This window comes from Microtus ochrogaster, unplaced genomic scaffold (assembly GCF_000317375.1).
Source record: "Microtus ochrogaster isolate Prairie Vole_2 unplaced genomic scaffold, MicOch1.0 UNK142, whole genome shotgun sequence".
In the NCBI taxonomy this organism is placed as follows: domain Eukaryota; kingdom Metazoa; phylum Chordata; class Mammalia; order Rodentia; family Cricetidae; genus Microtus; species Microtus ochrogaster.
Window position 1 is genome coordinate 482,727 of NW_004949240.1, and position 14,782 is coordinate 497,508.

A 14,782-nucleotide genomic window follows, 5' to 3' on the forward strand; every position below is an offset into this window, starting at 1 on the left:
TGGGGGGCGGTGGCGGGGAGGAGGCAGAAATCCTCAATAAATAAATAAATTAAAAAAAAAAGAAAATTTTAAACCTTTTTTTTCTTTCTAGTTGTACTTTAAACAAAGATGTCCTTTGAATTCAGTGCACCAAAATTTCCACAATAGCTTTATTTTTCAACAAAGTAACTGTAATGATAGTGTGAGCAGCCCTGCTTTTCATCCCACCCAGCTCCCGCATGGCTAGCTTATGCCTGAAATAACTACATGGAAACTGTATTCATTTAAACACTGCCTGGCCCATTAACTCTAGCCTCTTACTGGCTAACTCTCACATCTTGATTAACCCATTTCTATTAATGTATGTAGTAGTACGAGGTGGTGACTTACTGGGAAGATTCTAACCTGCATCCATCTCAGAGAGGAGAGCTATGTCATGTGTCTCACTTCCCTTCTTCCCAGCATTCTGTTCTGTCCACTCCACCTATCTAAATCCTGCCCTATCAAAAAGCCAAGGCAGTTTCTTTATTAATTAACCAATGAAAGCAACAGAGATAGAAGACCCTCCCACATCATTTCCCCCTTTTCTGTTTAAACAAAAAAGAAAAGCTTTCACTTTAACATAGTAAAATTACATATAACAAAACAGTTATCAAACAAGAATTAAAATTACAATATTTATGTCTACTTTTTTATCATAACTAAGGAAAAATATAACTATAACTAACCATTCTTTAACTCCATCAAAGACTCCAGAAGGATATAATATTACCTAAGCAAAAAAAAGTCCAAAACTCTAGAAATGACAGAGACATCTCACTGCCTGGACAGTCACCCAAAGTTCTTTTGTACCATTGGGGCATCCATCTTCAGCCTTCAGGCCCATAGTATCCAGCAGACATTTTCATCAAGCAGGAAAATTCCAAAGACAGTTCAGTCACTTTCTGCTGTGTCCTGCAGAATGTCTTGTAGACTCTTTCATGAATCAGGAATCCTGATTTAGGCAAGTTTATCAGTCCTCTCTCTGCAGGTTCTTTCTGTCCAGCTTATGCAACAGTCCAGGCAAGAGCAGTTTCTTGCCCAAATGGCTAACCAACTCCATAAGGAGCCTCTTCGATGCCCATCTTCTTCTTGAAGTAGATTGGTGGTGCCAGGAGCAGACATGTCTCATTGTCATGAAAAGTCCTAACTTATTAAACATTAAATGCCATATTCTGTAGTCTTTGAAAGATATGAAGAATGCTTATCTAACTGATATATATCTCTGCATATCTAGAAAATTTAACATGACTACAAGCTTGACTGTTATTGATGATTACCTATTAACAACCTATATTTCTTAATTATACATTACATTTTTAAATGAACTATACAATCACAATACCTCAATCAAGAGCATATATATATATATGTAACAAAATTGACCTTAAAATACATGCCAATGCAAATTATTCATTGGAGAAGGAGCAGTGGGCTGCCTTCTTGCCTGGCTTCTACACTGCTAGCTTAGCCCTGGAAATAATAACATGGAAATGGTATTCTTTTAAACACTGCCTGGCCCATTAGTTTTATCCTCTTACTGGCTAACTCTCATATCTTGCTTAACCCATTTCTAATAATCTGTGTAGCACCACGAGGTGGTGGCTTACTGGGAAAGATTCAGTATGTCTGACCTGGCAGATGGCTCCATTGTGTCTGCCCAACTCTGCTTTTTTCTCCCAGCATTCTGTTCTGTTTACTCCACCTACCTAATTTTTTGTCCTATCAAAGGACCGAGGCAGTTTCTTTATTAACCAATGAAAGTAACACATCACAGAAGACTCTCCCACATCAACTCATATCTATATCATATTCCCCTTTAAATGTAAAATAACATTTATAAACAATATTTTTGATATGGGCACAGTTTTTTCTCTCCAAACTGCTTCGTGCTAAATGGAGGCACTGTTATACAGATCTTTCATGGTGTAACCTGTGTACTGGGTTCATCTTAGTCAGCAGTTGAGTGAAATAATTTTTTGAGGGTGTTCACAGCAACCTTTCAGGAGGGTGTGGTCTATCATACCATATTGGGATAGAAGCAATCCACAGGGTCTCATCCTCTGTGAAAACAAAAGAAGAACTTTCCCAAAGCATCATAAACTTAGATCCAAATTTTGAAGTCAAGGTATTTTCAAAATATCTATGTTGGATTAGTTCAGCAGCATTTATAAACAAATATCTTTTAGCAGCTGTTGCGCCTTCCTCAGCATTCAAACAATTCAAAGACAGCATAATAGCATACAGTATCAAGATTCTATGTGTATTTTCCATCTTTGTGTGGCTTTATTTTAGCCTCTATTTTGTTTATTTTTACTTTTATTTTTTTGAGACAGAGTCTCTGTATATCTTTGTCCTCGAATAACTCTGTAGAACAGGCTGTCCTTGAACTCACAGAGATCTGTCTGTCTCTGCCTCCCAGGTATTGGGACTAAAGGTGTGTGCTACCACACCTTGAAGTCACAGAGGTCAATCTACCTCTGCCCCTTGAAGTCACAGAGGTCAATCTACCACTGCCTCCCAAGTGTTGGTATTAAAGGTGTGTACTACCACACACAACTACTCTCTTTCTTTCTTTTCTTTCTTTAAGACCTTTAACTTTTAGCCTGCATATATTTTTAACACACTGTAAACCATTTAGAGTTTTTCTTCATCTTTGAATCTCTCTTTAATGTATATATCTCTTTTTCTGACCACATGAGTCTTTATGGAGAAGATTAAAGCTGTGGCTTTGATGGCTGGATACAGCCCATTCCTTATCTTTCCAACCTCATGGCAGAGGTACTGGCTGTAGCCATTTTTATTGCCACAACTCTATGGTGTTTCAAGACCCTTACCAGTAAGCAAGCTGCAACAGTGTTAAACAACACTCAAAAGCTCCATAGTCAGGACTGCATGCTTGAAAGAGTCAGAGTTTGTCCTGGCAGAACAACCCAGAAAGCTGGCATTTTAAAACAGCATCATAGCTTTTTTCCTGCTACAGCTGAAAACTGAAAAGCATGTGTTCAGCTTTTCATCAGCATCATTTAAGTGTTTCGTGGCAGGACCTCTTAAAAGAGCTGCAGGGTTTTGCAGCTAAAGCTAAATCAGGAAGCCTTTCTTAGATGAGAGCACTTGCTTGCCTCTGGCAAGCAGAGCAGACCAGAGAAATGCTGCTACCAAGAAGCCATGCTTTACTCTATTCTTTTCTGCCCAGAATTACTTCCCAAGCTCTCTCGGGATTTATGTGGAGGCAGCCATCCACGTGGGAGAGATTTTGTAGTGATAATGCGAGCAGGCCTGCTTTTCGTCCCACTTGACTCTTGCACAGCTAGCTTATGCCTGAAATAACTACACGGAAACTGTATTCATTTAAACACTGTCTGGCCCATTAGCTCTAGCTTCTTACTGGCTAACTCTCACATCTTGATTAACCTGTTAACCTATTTCTGTTAATGTCACGAGGTGGTGACTTACTAGGAAGATTCTAACCTGCATCCATCTCAGAGAGGAGAACTATGGCATGTGTCTCACTTCCCTTCTTCCCAGCATTCTGTTCTGTCTACTCCACCTATCTAAATCCTGCCCTATCAAAAAGCCAAGGCAGTTTCTTTATTAATTAACCAATGAAAGCAACAGATAGATAGAAGACCACCCCACATCAAGTAATATGCAATGCTCCTTTAAATACCCACCAAGCCCCATTTGGGTGTTTTACTCCTGAAATTTAACTATTTATTTATTTGCATATGTGGCTTTTATTGTTTCCATTCTCCTCCTCATTCTCTTCCTCCTCCTTCTTCTATTTAAACCCTAAATGTTCTTTATGGAAAATCTCAAGCATATACAAAAACAGAAAAAAAAACCCTAGTGTTATAAATTCTCAACTTGGGCTAATTTGTCTCACAGAACTGTGGGAGGGGTATGAAATCTGTGCAACAAACAATTATGGGAATATTTGGCTCATTTGAAAAAAATCTACAGTCTTCTCAACTTTGCTTTTTTGTTATGAACACTGTTTTCTAGAAAACCCCCAGCAAACAAACAAAAACTATGGCTTAGGCTCTTGTAATTAATTGTTCATTTCTCTTGCCCAGAAATACTTGAGTACTATCTGCTCTGATAGAGTAACTGATATACCAGAGGCCTCCGAGCACCTTCACAACTACGGAGATCTACCATGACAGCCTAACAGGCAGGAGGTTCAGCTCCTCTGAGAGTCCCTGGTGGATCTCCTCTCTTATAGTTTGAATCAAGTTGCATTCCAATACCAACATATTTCTATTACTTGTGTATCACCATACAGAGACCCAAATCCCTCCAATGTAATGGTGTTTCCCATTTTTTTTAATATGGGAAGAAACTCTCTTTTAACTAATTCCTCCCTTCAAGAACTCCCAATTTTCTCACTAAATTTGTTGCCCAGGGTGATGAAGATAGGAGAGGCTTATTGCTGCTGTGGAGAACAGTGAAAGTCTGAATGGATTTCAAAGCAGCTACCTAGTTTGACAGCACTTTGAGAAGGGGATTCAGGGAGAGCCTGCCAACGGAGAAGAAAGAAAAACCTAGCCAGAAGGGTGGTGACCCCAGCCGTGTATAGCTTCGGCCTATGTCAGTGGCTGTAAAGTTACAGGCAGAAAGCTTTATAATGAATTTGTACCCCAAATGCTGGGCACCAGATGTAATGCAAATAATAAAAACACAGAGACAGATATTAGGGTTCAAGCTGAAGATCAGAAAAACAAAGCAGCCAGCCACTGGCTCTTACTTCTACCTCAAACCAAAAATGGGTATTCCTGCCTTCACAAATTCTCAGACTGAGACTGAGCTGAATCTGTCTTCTACCAGTTTATATTCTTCTTTAGTGCAGGGATTAAAGACATGCACTACCACGGCCTGGCCTCTATGGCTAACTAGTGTGGCTGCTGGGATTAAACGTGTGTGCCACCACTGCCTGGCCTGTATGGCCCACTAATGTGGCTGTTTTGCATTCTGATCTTCAGGCAAGCTTTATTTATTAAGAAAAAAATGCTACACACTATAATGAAGTATTTATTTTGAAAAGGGATCTCACTGTGTAGCTCTGGCTAGTCTCAATCTCACTATGTGGACCAGGTTAGACTCAAACTTAAAGAGATATGCTTGTCTCTGCCTCATAAGTGCTCGCATTAAAAAATGCAAACCATACTTATCCCATGTTTTTAACTTTGGAATGTTGTTATTTGTAGACTCTTTATCCTTGGCTATTCTGATAACATTCAATCATTACAATGTTTGGTAGAAGAATAAGGGAACTACTGAAATGCAGGTAAAGGGAACATACATCTACAGAGCCATGACCTATACCGGGACCCGCAGCTCCATTCCTCAGGGCGTGCTCCACAAAGAGTACAGAACCAGGCCTGTCCGAGAGATCTCATTGTGTTGTGATTGATGATCAGTGAACTGGAGGAGTACGCATTCATGACAACAATGGTGTGATAGAATGCAACAAAGAACTAAGCACAACAGACAGAACAGGAATGAGCATACAGTGGATATTGTGGAGTGTGATATATACAGTGTACTAGAGAAGCATATTGTGTTATAGTACCCCAGTGGAATACGGTGTGGGAAGTCCTTCTGTATATGTGTTGCTTTTATTGGTTAATGAATAAAATTGCTTTGGCCTACAACAGGGCGGAATAGAGTAAGATGAGAATTCTAAACAAATGGGAGATGGGAAGAAGGCGAAGTCAGGGAGATGTCATATAGCCACTGAAGGAGACAGATGCCTGGAAACCTTACCAGTAAACCACAAGTCTTGCAGTAAAACATGAAGCAATAGAAATGCATTTATTTAAGACGTAAGAGTTAGTTAATAGGAAGCCTGAGCTCATAGGCCAAACAGTGTTTTAATAAATATAGTTTCTGTGTGATTATTTCAAGTCTGGGCAGCTGGGAAATGAACAAGCAGTCTCCACCAATAGGAATGGGCAGTGATAACAGAGAGCAAAGTTTTGTTGCCCATGGCAGTGTAATGATGATGCAAGTGCTTGTTCCACTTAAAAAAAAATAAAAAGAGAGAGCACAAGAATAAATCCCTATAGAGAACACTGACCACCTATTATTCTGGCTATAAAAGACAAGTGCATAAATGCTCAGGAGTGATATGCTACAGTTGTTGGAATAAGTGTTTGTAACTTTTTGACATAGCTATTAAGGTTATACATAATCAGACTATGCTTTAGCAATTTTATTTGTTTACATGTATACAGAAGGCATATACAAAATGTTCATGCAAGCGTTATTTCTAACAGCCAATTCAGAAATGTAGATGCTTATGGGTGTGAGAAAATACCTTGGAATGGCCACTTGGCTAAAATTAACCAAGGAAGCCTTGCTGACAGTGTCTAAGGTGCTGTGCCACACCCCTGACACTAAAGTGGAAATACCAAAAGGCGGTCCCCTAGCCCACTTTAATCCCAGCACTTTGGACACCTTTACTTGTTTGTCTCCCCAGGAGTTTCCTCCCCTTCCTGCTCTATGCACTTGTCTCTCTGCTCCTACTGGGTGGGTGTCACTACGGAGCTCCCAGCTTTGCTTAGGTTTACTATGAAAGCCATACCAGTATGCCAGGAACTTCTTCTCACCCTACTGGACTTCCGTCACAGGGAAAGGGACAGCTTTCCTCTGTGATTGGGACATTTCTCTCTGACAGGTCTTTCAGTATGTTTGGAGACATTCCCAGATTGAAATTCTTGTGACCATGACACTTATATCCTCTGCTTCTTCATAACTGTTCTCGGTTCTTTCCTGAAATTCCTTTGCCTCCCCCTAAGAGGTGTCTGCACTCTCCAATTCTCATTTTACCCAAAATTCTTTCCCTTGTCATCTTTCCTTTTTTTTTTTTTTCGAGGAGGGAGCCTTAGCAGTTTGGAATAAACCTTGTCCTTTTTCACCCATGGGGTGGCTATTTTTGTTTCTTTGCTATAAAGTTACCAGTCTCTCTACAGACTGTATCTATGATTGAAAGTTTTATTTTGATACTAGAAGAGCTTTATTCAAAATAATTATTTTTAAAGACTGATCCTGAGAGGGATGGAACAGAAAGTTGTATTCTTATAAAAGCTATTAACTTATTGTAAACTGTAAAGGATAATTAAAAAAATACACCAGTTAATGGTTAGTCAGCTTACAAATGATCAAATTCTTTAAAAGGTTCAAAATTATGCTAATAGTCATGTTAAATACTAATGTAATTAATCTGAAAAATAAGCTCTACTTAACTCTATGTATAAGTTTATAAAGTTAAGCCTAAAACAAGTAATTAGAAACACAGTTTCTAATATGCTTCAGAGAGCTACAAAATATGGTATTTATAACATTTAAGTTTCCATAATAGACAAAACTGCCCCATAACTGACTTGTTGCCACAGCTTTGCTCAAAGTGCGGACACTTTTGGGCTGATCATCCTACTTTTTTTTCTGGTAAAAGTGAAGCCAATCCCTTAAATTGTTCTTCTACAGAAAAGGAAATCTCAGACCTGATTCTGGCAACCAAGGGCCTATGCTGCTCTGCATGGCAGCTAAAGATTAAATGCTATCCTGTGTGACAGCCGAAGGTCTAGAACTACTGCCTTTAACAAGACTGGAGAAGCCCAGAGCCTGGGGTAACCTGTCTGGGTAATGGGTCTTTGTCATTTCATTTGATGCTTAGATGATATTTCCTGTTATTATCTGTCCTTTTCAGATCTCTGAGGTTGTGGACCGACTGTAGCTTTAAGGGCAACAAGCACCCAGTTCCTTTCACAAGATCTCAGCCGCCTTCTCACTTCTCTTTTTCTGTGAAAACCAGGCCACAGGTCTCACTTCCCCAAAGCTGCTACTGGGTCTGAAAACAGTTTGCTTTGCTACCAGGTTCCAAAAAGAGACAAATTCACCAAACAGGTTTCAAAGTTACTTTGTATTATTACCACATTTCAAGTAACTTGCTTTACAATAAATGCTTCAGTAACCAACCGCCCACATCTCATGGTAAGCAACTGGATAAAAAGAGTGTAGAGCTTACAAAAAGTCTAAAGACATAAAACCAAAAGCTGTAAGGGTCTAAAAAGTTTTAAGGTCTAAAAATATAACTTAATGTTTATAAATACAAGTTGCAGAGGTCTGTGGACATGAAGGCTTGGGTGGCGAGGGCCTGAAAAGGTGTTTTGAGGAATGTGGATCTCGTTTGGGAAGGTATTAAAAGATGGTTTATGGTATATAAAAATGTTCCAGATTTTCCCCCTCACTATGCTGTTGTTATATTAAGACTTCAAGCTTTCAGAGTTCTAATAACCAATAAAGTTCTGATAAGCTATTACTCTAACTCTTGTAAACACTGACTATTATCCTAGTCACAAGCACAAGATTTTAAATTTCTCTTTGGTTATTTTCTAAATGCAGAGCTAAAAATGTTTCTCATTGTACTAAATCTTTTGTCTAATCTATATACACCCAGTCGTCTAGAAAAATGTTAATGCTTTTAATGCAAATCATTTTTAGGTTCACCAAGTTTTACTGTGACTCAAAGGCACGAGTCTACTACCTTCAGACAATGTGAGTTTCAGTACAGACTATGAACAGTGAAAATGTTAACATTCTAGCATATCTGGAACTTTTGCCTTTTAAAAATAAATTAATTAAAGGTTCTTATAAGCTTCAGGAGATGGACTTGGTCCACCTCTCACAGGTCAAAATAGATTCGAGATAAGTATTGTCAACCAGCAACCTGTTTCCCCACCTGCCTATTCCTGGGGGGATGGAATCGCTTCCCCTTTTCCTCATCCCTCTCCCAGCTTCCAGGACTATGGATCCTAAAATTTTAAATGTATACCTAAAAAAAATTCCCTCTAAAATTCTTTAGCTTTGTTTCTTGCCCTTAATATAAATTGATTCTAGCAGATTTACAATCAAGGACTAAAGACTGCTCCAACTGCTGCCTGCATGTCCCTAGCCTCAGAGGGTCTTGAGTGAACTGCCATGCCGAGAAATGCAAGAGGCATCTGCAGAGGCCTCCTGGTAAGTCATAGTCTGGTTTTGTGGGATCCCTATCTAGGACATGGAGAGCTTGATGGGACTCCAATATTCTCCCATCCAGGGCAATATAGCTAAATGTTACTCTCCCACCTGGTCTGGTTCTGCTTGAAAAGTTATGTTTGTTTTGTTGGAAAGTTTTGCTATTTTTCAAGAAAGTTGTGTCTGCTTGTTTTGTTGGAATGTTTCATCTTTCCATGTCCATAAATTTTGTTGCAAAGCTGTGATAGGAATGGGTCATATATTTTTGCTATCTTTGCTGTAGCAGGCTGCCCGTCACCCCCACTGTTAAGGCTGCCTTTATGGCCGGGGCTCAGAATTTATCTCTGAGCTCTCTGGTCACTGGATTCTATTTAGCAAAAGTTCAGACATCTTTTGAGTGTGGATAACATTAAATTTGTTTTATGCTGTTCAATTTTATTGGAAAGCTGGCTTCAGCATCCTTAAAATTTTATTTATGTCCTTTATCAGTTTAAAGCCTCTGACACAGAAACAGGGGAAAGAAAACAAAACAGAACAGCCAAAAATTTAGACTCGGTTTATGTGAACATTCTGTACCTCAAGATTTAAAAGTTTACTTTATTGGATATGGTTAAAATCTGTAAAATCTACGAAAAAAGTTAACTTAAAAATTTATAACATGAAGTTGATAGTTAAAAAAAACTCTATGTATAGATAATCTTAAAGGAACCATGTGGCATGACTTCCTATTGGGATATAAGCAACACGTGAATTGCCACCATCTTTAGTCAGCCACATGGCTGGCAGTCATCTTCACGAGGGCTGGAAAGGGTGAATGTCATGTGACATGTTGCGTTAATTGTTAGATAACTTGAACACACACACAACATTTTATTCATGCTCTCTGCTCTGTATTATTTTCCTTCAGTCTGTTTGTATCTATGCTAATACCACACTGTTTTGATTACAATAAATTATTAATATGTTTTCAAATTAGGCGCATGTGTCTTCCGAGTTTGTTTTTAATGCTTAAAATCCTCTGAAATTCCATTTAGATTTCTGGGTAAGTTTTTCTATTTCTGCAAACATTTTATTAAGATTTTAATGAGGAATGTCTTGAAGCCATAGATACTTTGTGTAACATGATAGTTCCAAGAATATTGCCATTCAGTCCATTAACTCAAGACTTTATTAGTATTTGCTATCTTTCAACAATGTTTTACTGTTTTCATTGTGTAAATCCCTCACACCGGTAACTAGCTTCATTCCTAAATATTTCAGTCTGTTTCATAACATTGGAAATGGAATTGAAAAAATTTCCCTTTAAATTGCTCTTAAATGATGTACAGGGTACAGAAAGGTAATAATTCTTGTAATCTCTCAGTAATCTCATTTCTTGGAACTCTCTACATAGACCAGGCTGGCCTTGAACTCACAGAGGATACACTGTCCTTGCCTCCCAAGTGCTAGTTTTAAAGTCATGAGCTACCACACCTGGCCCATGCTGGAATTTTGACAGGCATGGTTTTGTGCAGATAACCACAGTTGTGAGTTTGTAAGAGCAATGACCATATCATATCCGGAGAGAGAATTTCAGGGTATTTTTGCATTTTTATCACCTGCTTCTTCCACGATTCCTTGTGTGGGAATTAATATAGACATCACATTTAAGGCTGGGCACTCACATTTACTTATTCTCAGCTCTCCGAGCAGTTACACTCATACTGCATTTATCATTGCTGACTACAAAAAAAATATGCTTCACCGATTAAGGTGAAGAGCATCATTAATCTATGGGGACAAGCATAGTTATTTAGAAGGTAGTACGACAGCATGGCCATTTACCAAGAGAACAATAGATTCTTACCTTGGGCCTATGATCTCCATAGTCATTGTCTTAGTCAGGGTTTATACTGCTGTGAAGAGACAACATAACCATTGCAACTCTTGTAAGGAAAACATTTGGGGTGCTCACAGGTTCAGAGGTTCAGTCTATTATCACTATGGTGGCATGCAGGCAGACATGGGGCTGGCTACATCTTGATCAGAAGGCAACAGTAAATAGACTCAGACACTGTGCAGTATCTTGAGCATAGGAAACCTCAAACCCACCCCCACAGTGACACATGTCCTCCAACAAGGCCATATCTACTTCAACAAAGCCACACCTCCGAATACAGCCACTGTGCATGATTTTATGGCAGCCAATCATATTCAAATCACCACACCATTGGTTTTAATACATATACAGCACCAGGCATAAATTCTCTCCTGTGGAGTAGGGAACCTCAGACTCATTCTGAAACCAGTTGTTTACCCCATTGCCTTCATACCAGTACGGCTCCAGTGATCATTTTGTATGTGTGGTTGGTGTTGTGGGGCGGTACCATTGATGGCTTCTCTCTCAGCAGCTGCACAGTGCCTTCCAGCGTTATGAAAGCTGATCAGCAGCTTGGAGGTTTCTGGTTCAGGTTGCTTTATTTATGTGATAACCATGTGTTATCTTCAGCAATAAGGTCTTAGCTAATAGTAATTGTGGACAGTCAAGGACAATGGTAATATTCTGTGTTGTTCTGGGAACCTTTGATGTCTCCCTGACCAAGAACTTGTGGGCTATCCCATGCCAGGCACTGAGATGTTTGTTTAATAACCCAAGTCTTCTGGGAGCAGTGTTGCCTACCTAGGCAGGATAACTCACCTCAAACTCCTTTACAAATATATCAAACTTAAACGGATTTACTGTTTTAGTTAGGGTTTACTATTGCTGTGAAGAGACACCATGACCATAGCAACTCTTATAAAGAGAACATTCAATTGAGGACGGCTCGTTTACAGTTTGAGAGGTTTAGTTCATTATGATAATGAAGAGGAGCATGGCAGTGTATAGGCAGACATGGTGCTGGAGCTGAGAGTGCTCCATCTTTTAGACAAAAGGAAGTTGACTGACAGACTGGGTGGTATTTTGAGTGTATGAAACCTCAAAGCCCGCCCCTACAATGATACACTTCTTGCAACAAGGCCATACCCACTCCAACAAAGCCATACCTCCTAATAGTGTCTATCCCTATGATATTATGGGATTGTGAGATAATGGGGGCCAATTATATTCAAACTACCACACTTACAAATTATTGGGTTTCGGTAAGGTTTTCTCATACATTCTTAGTTTTATTTAACCCATTCTCTACCTCTTCTCTCTTCCAGCCCCCTAGGCTCATCCTTGCTTAAAACTAAACTAGTTCAGTTATTCTATTTTTCTACCCAGAATTTCTGTTTGGTTCTCTTTATGGTTTCTTCATCTTCATTGGTATAATTTATCCATGCACTGCTTTCCTAGAGTTGTTTCTCTGTGGTGTCCATGAACATCTTTATGACAAGTTTTAAGGATTTTGTGTCCAGGAGCTGGTGAGAAGGCTCTGTAGGTCAACTACTTCCATGTAAGCAGTAAGAGTTCAGACCCCAACACCTGTGCAAATAACTGGGAGGTATAGTAGCCCATCAACAATCCCAGTGCTTGTGAGGTGGAGACAGGATCACTGGAACAAGCTGCATAACTAGAATAATGGAATCAAAGGACTCTGTACTTGTTAAGAGACCTCAACTCAATAACTAAAGTAGATCATGATCAAAGACACTTGATATCAAACTCTTGCGTCATAAGCCACATTTTGCGGTGACTTTTGTCTTGGACTAGCCATGATGGGTTTGTACTTCCCAGGGTAGGGGTGTGTGGATTAGAAACATTAAATAGGAGGAATGGAAATATGAAAGAAACGCAGAGGCACAGGATAGTACTGGGAGGGCAACTCAAGTGTATACTGAGTACTGAATCTGCCCACATTTATTTTTCATATGCGTTTATGCCCCAATACATAAAAAAGGGAGGGGCAGAAGGCAAAAACTGCTTTAACATGACACAAAGGACAGCCGGAACAGTTACTTGCTTCAATACTTGAAACATCAGGCCACTATTTCCTGAGTTCAGCATTCTGATGTTTTGGGCAAGATATGCAGTGAATATACCCTAGACCAAGGCAACCATTCCCTATATCAAATGCTCCTATTTTAAAATGAAGAAGCAGGAATAGGCTTGAATTCTCTGACCTTTGGTCAGAATGGAGCAGATCCACTTTGGTGGTCCATTTTAATGTCCAAAACGCTAAGTAAGCACAGCCTAGGTCAGGGTGTGTAGCCACACCTGTTGTCAACAACTTTGAAAGAGCAAAAATAAGCTCAAACTCTCTGACCTCCAGTCAAGGTAGAGCAGGGTCACTTCTGTGGGTCCCCATACTTTTGCGTCCACCAGCACATACATGTACTATAGATACTAACCTACACACATGTAAACAGACATATACACATGCACACATAACATATACATATGCAAAACAGAAATAAAATTATGTCATAAGCAATTTACAATCTGTGATGCTTTAGTTTAATAAGTATTTTTTTCTTTTATTAGGCCATCTTTTGCTATTTAATTTTTTCCCTATGATTTGGGCATCTAAAAAAAACAGTATCATCTTTAATCTTTGCAAGGTCTTTATCTGAGGTAAACTCCATCAGTTTGAGGTTATTGTATTTCTCAAACCGATATATTTTTGCCTCCTTCTCTTTCTACTGCCTGCCCATGAACTGTGCCTCAGGCATGCTTTCCTTTATCACCTGGGGGCTCTAAACTGGTGACATGCCCATTGGCAGTCCAAGTATGACAATTCAGAAACACTTGTCAGGTATCCCAAACAAACCAGAAAATTTTATTCTTACCCAATTTGTTTCATTGAAAAGAAGGAGGCTGTCTTTGATGACCCTGACCAACAGGTTGCTTTTCAGCAGTCCAGGGGATCAGAGATAAAGAAGATGAAGGTAATCTTTGGATGAGTTACAGAAGCTGTGCTTTATTCCAAGTAAGGTTATTAAGAGATACAGCATCTTATACACTATTTGTAGGGGATAAATGGGGCAGCGCCGGAAGAAAGCTAACATGCAGTGGGATGGAGTCAGTAGGAAGCTAACCAAACAGTGATGTGCAAAGAGAACATGAGTATTGAAATAGCATGGCAGACCAAGAACACAGTGGGCTCGGGACTGACAGCTCCAGTCTTTATACGGGAAAATCCAAGTTCCCAGTAAGACCTTTCCAGCCCTATCACCAGCCCTAGACTAGCCTTTCCAAGTTCATCCTTGGCAACAACACAGGATTAGTTCCTTTTGCTCTTTCATCAGGGCCTCTGAGAAAGCCTTGGACACTGGTGATTTGAAAGAAAAGGCCCCCAAAGGGAGTGGCACTATTAGGAGGTGTGACTTTATTGGAGGAAGTGTGTCACTGTAGGGGCAGGCTTTGAGGTCTCTTTTGCTCAAACCTTCCTCAGTGTGACTTAGAGTTGGCTTCCTGTTCCCTGCAGGTACCTCTCCACTACATCCGCCTGCACGTTGCCATGATCCCATCATGATGATAATGGACTGAACCTCTGAAACTGTAAGCGAGCCACCACAATTAAATGTTTTCTTTATAAGTGTTGCTATGGGCATGGTGTCTCTTCACAGCAACAAGAACCCAAGCTAAATTAGAAGTAGATTGATCTGTCTCTCAACAGTGTGGGAGGTTTCCTCCTAGGTCTTCTGCAGGATGAAGCAGGAGAGAGCTGCACCAGTTACCTACCCCATTCTCTGTAATGCATCTCCTTGGTTTTAAAGTGGGCTCTGATTGCACCCTCCCAGCTAGTCTCTAGACTTCTCACTGAGGTGCTCTGGTCTGTGTGGC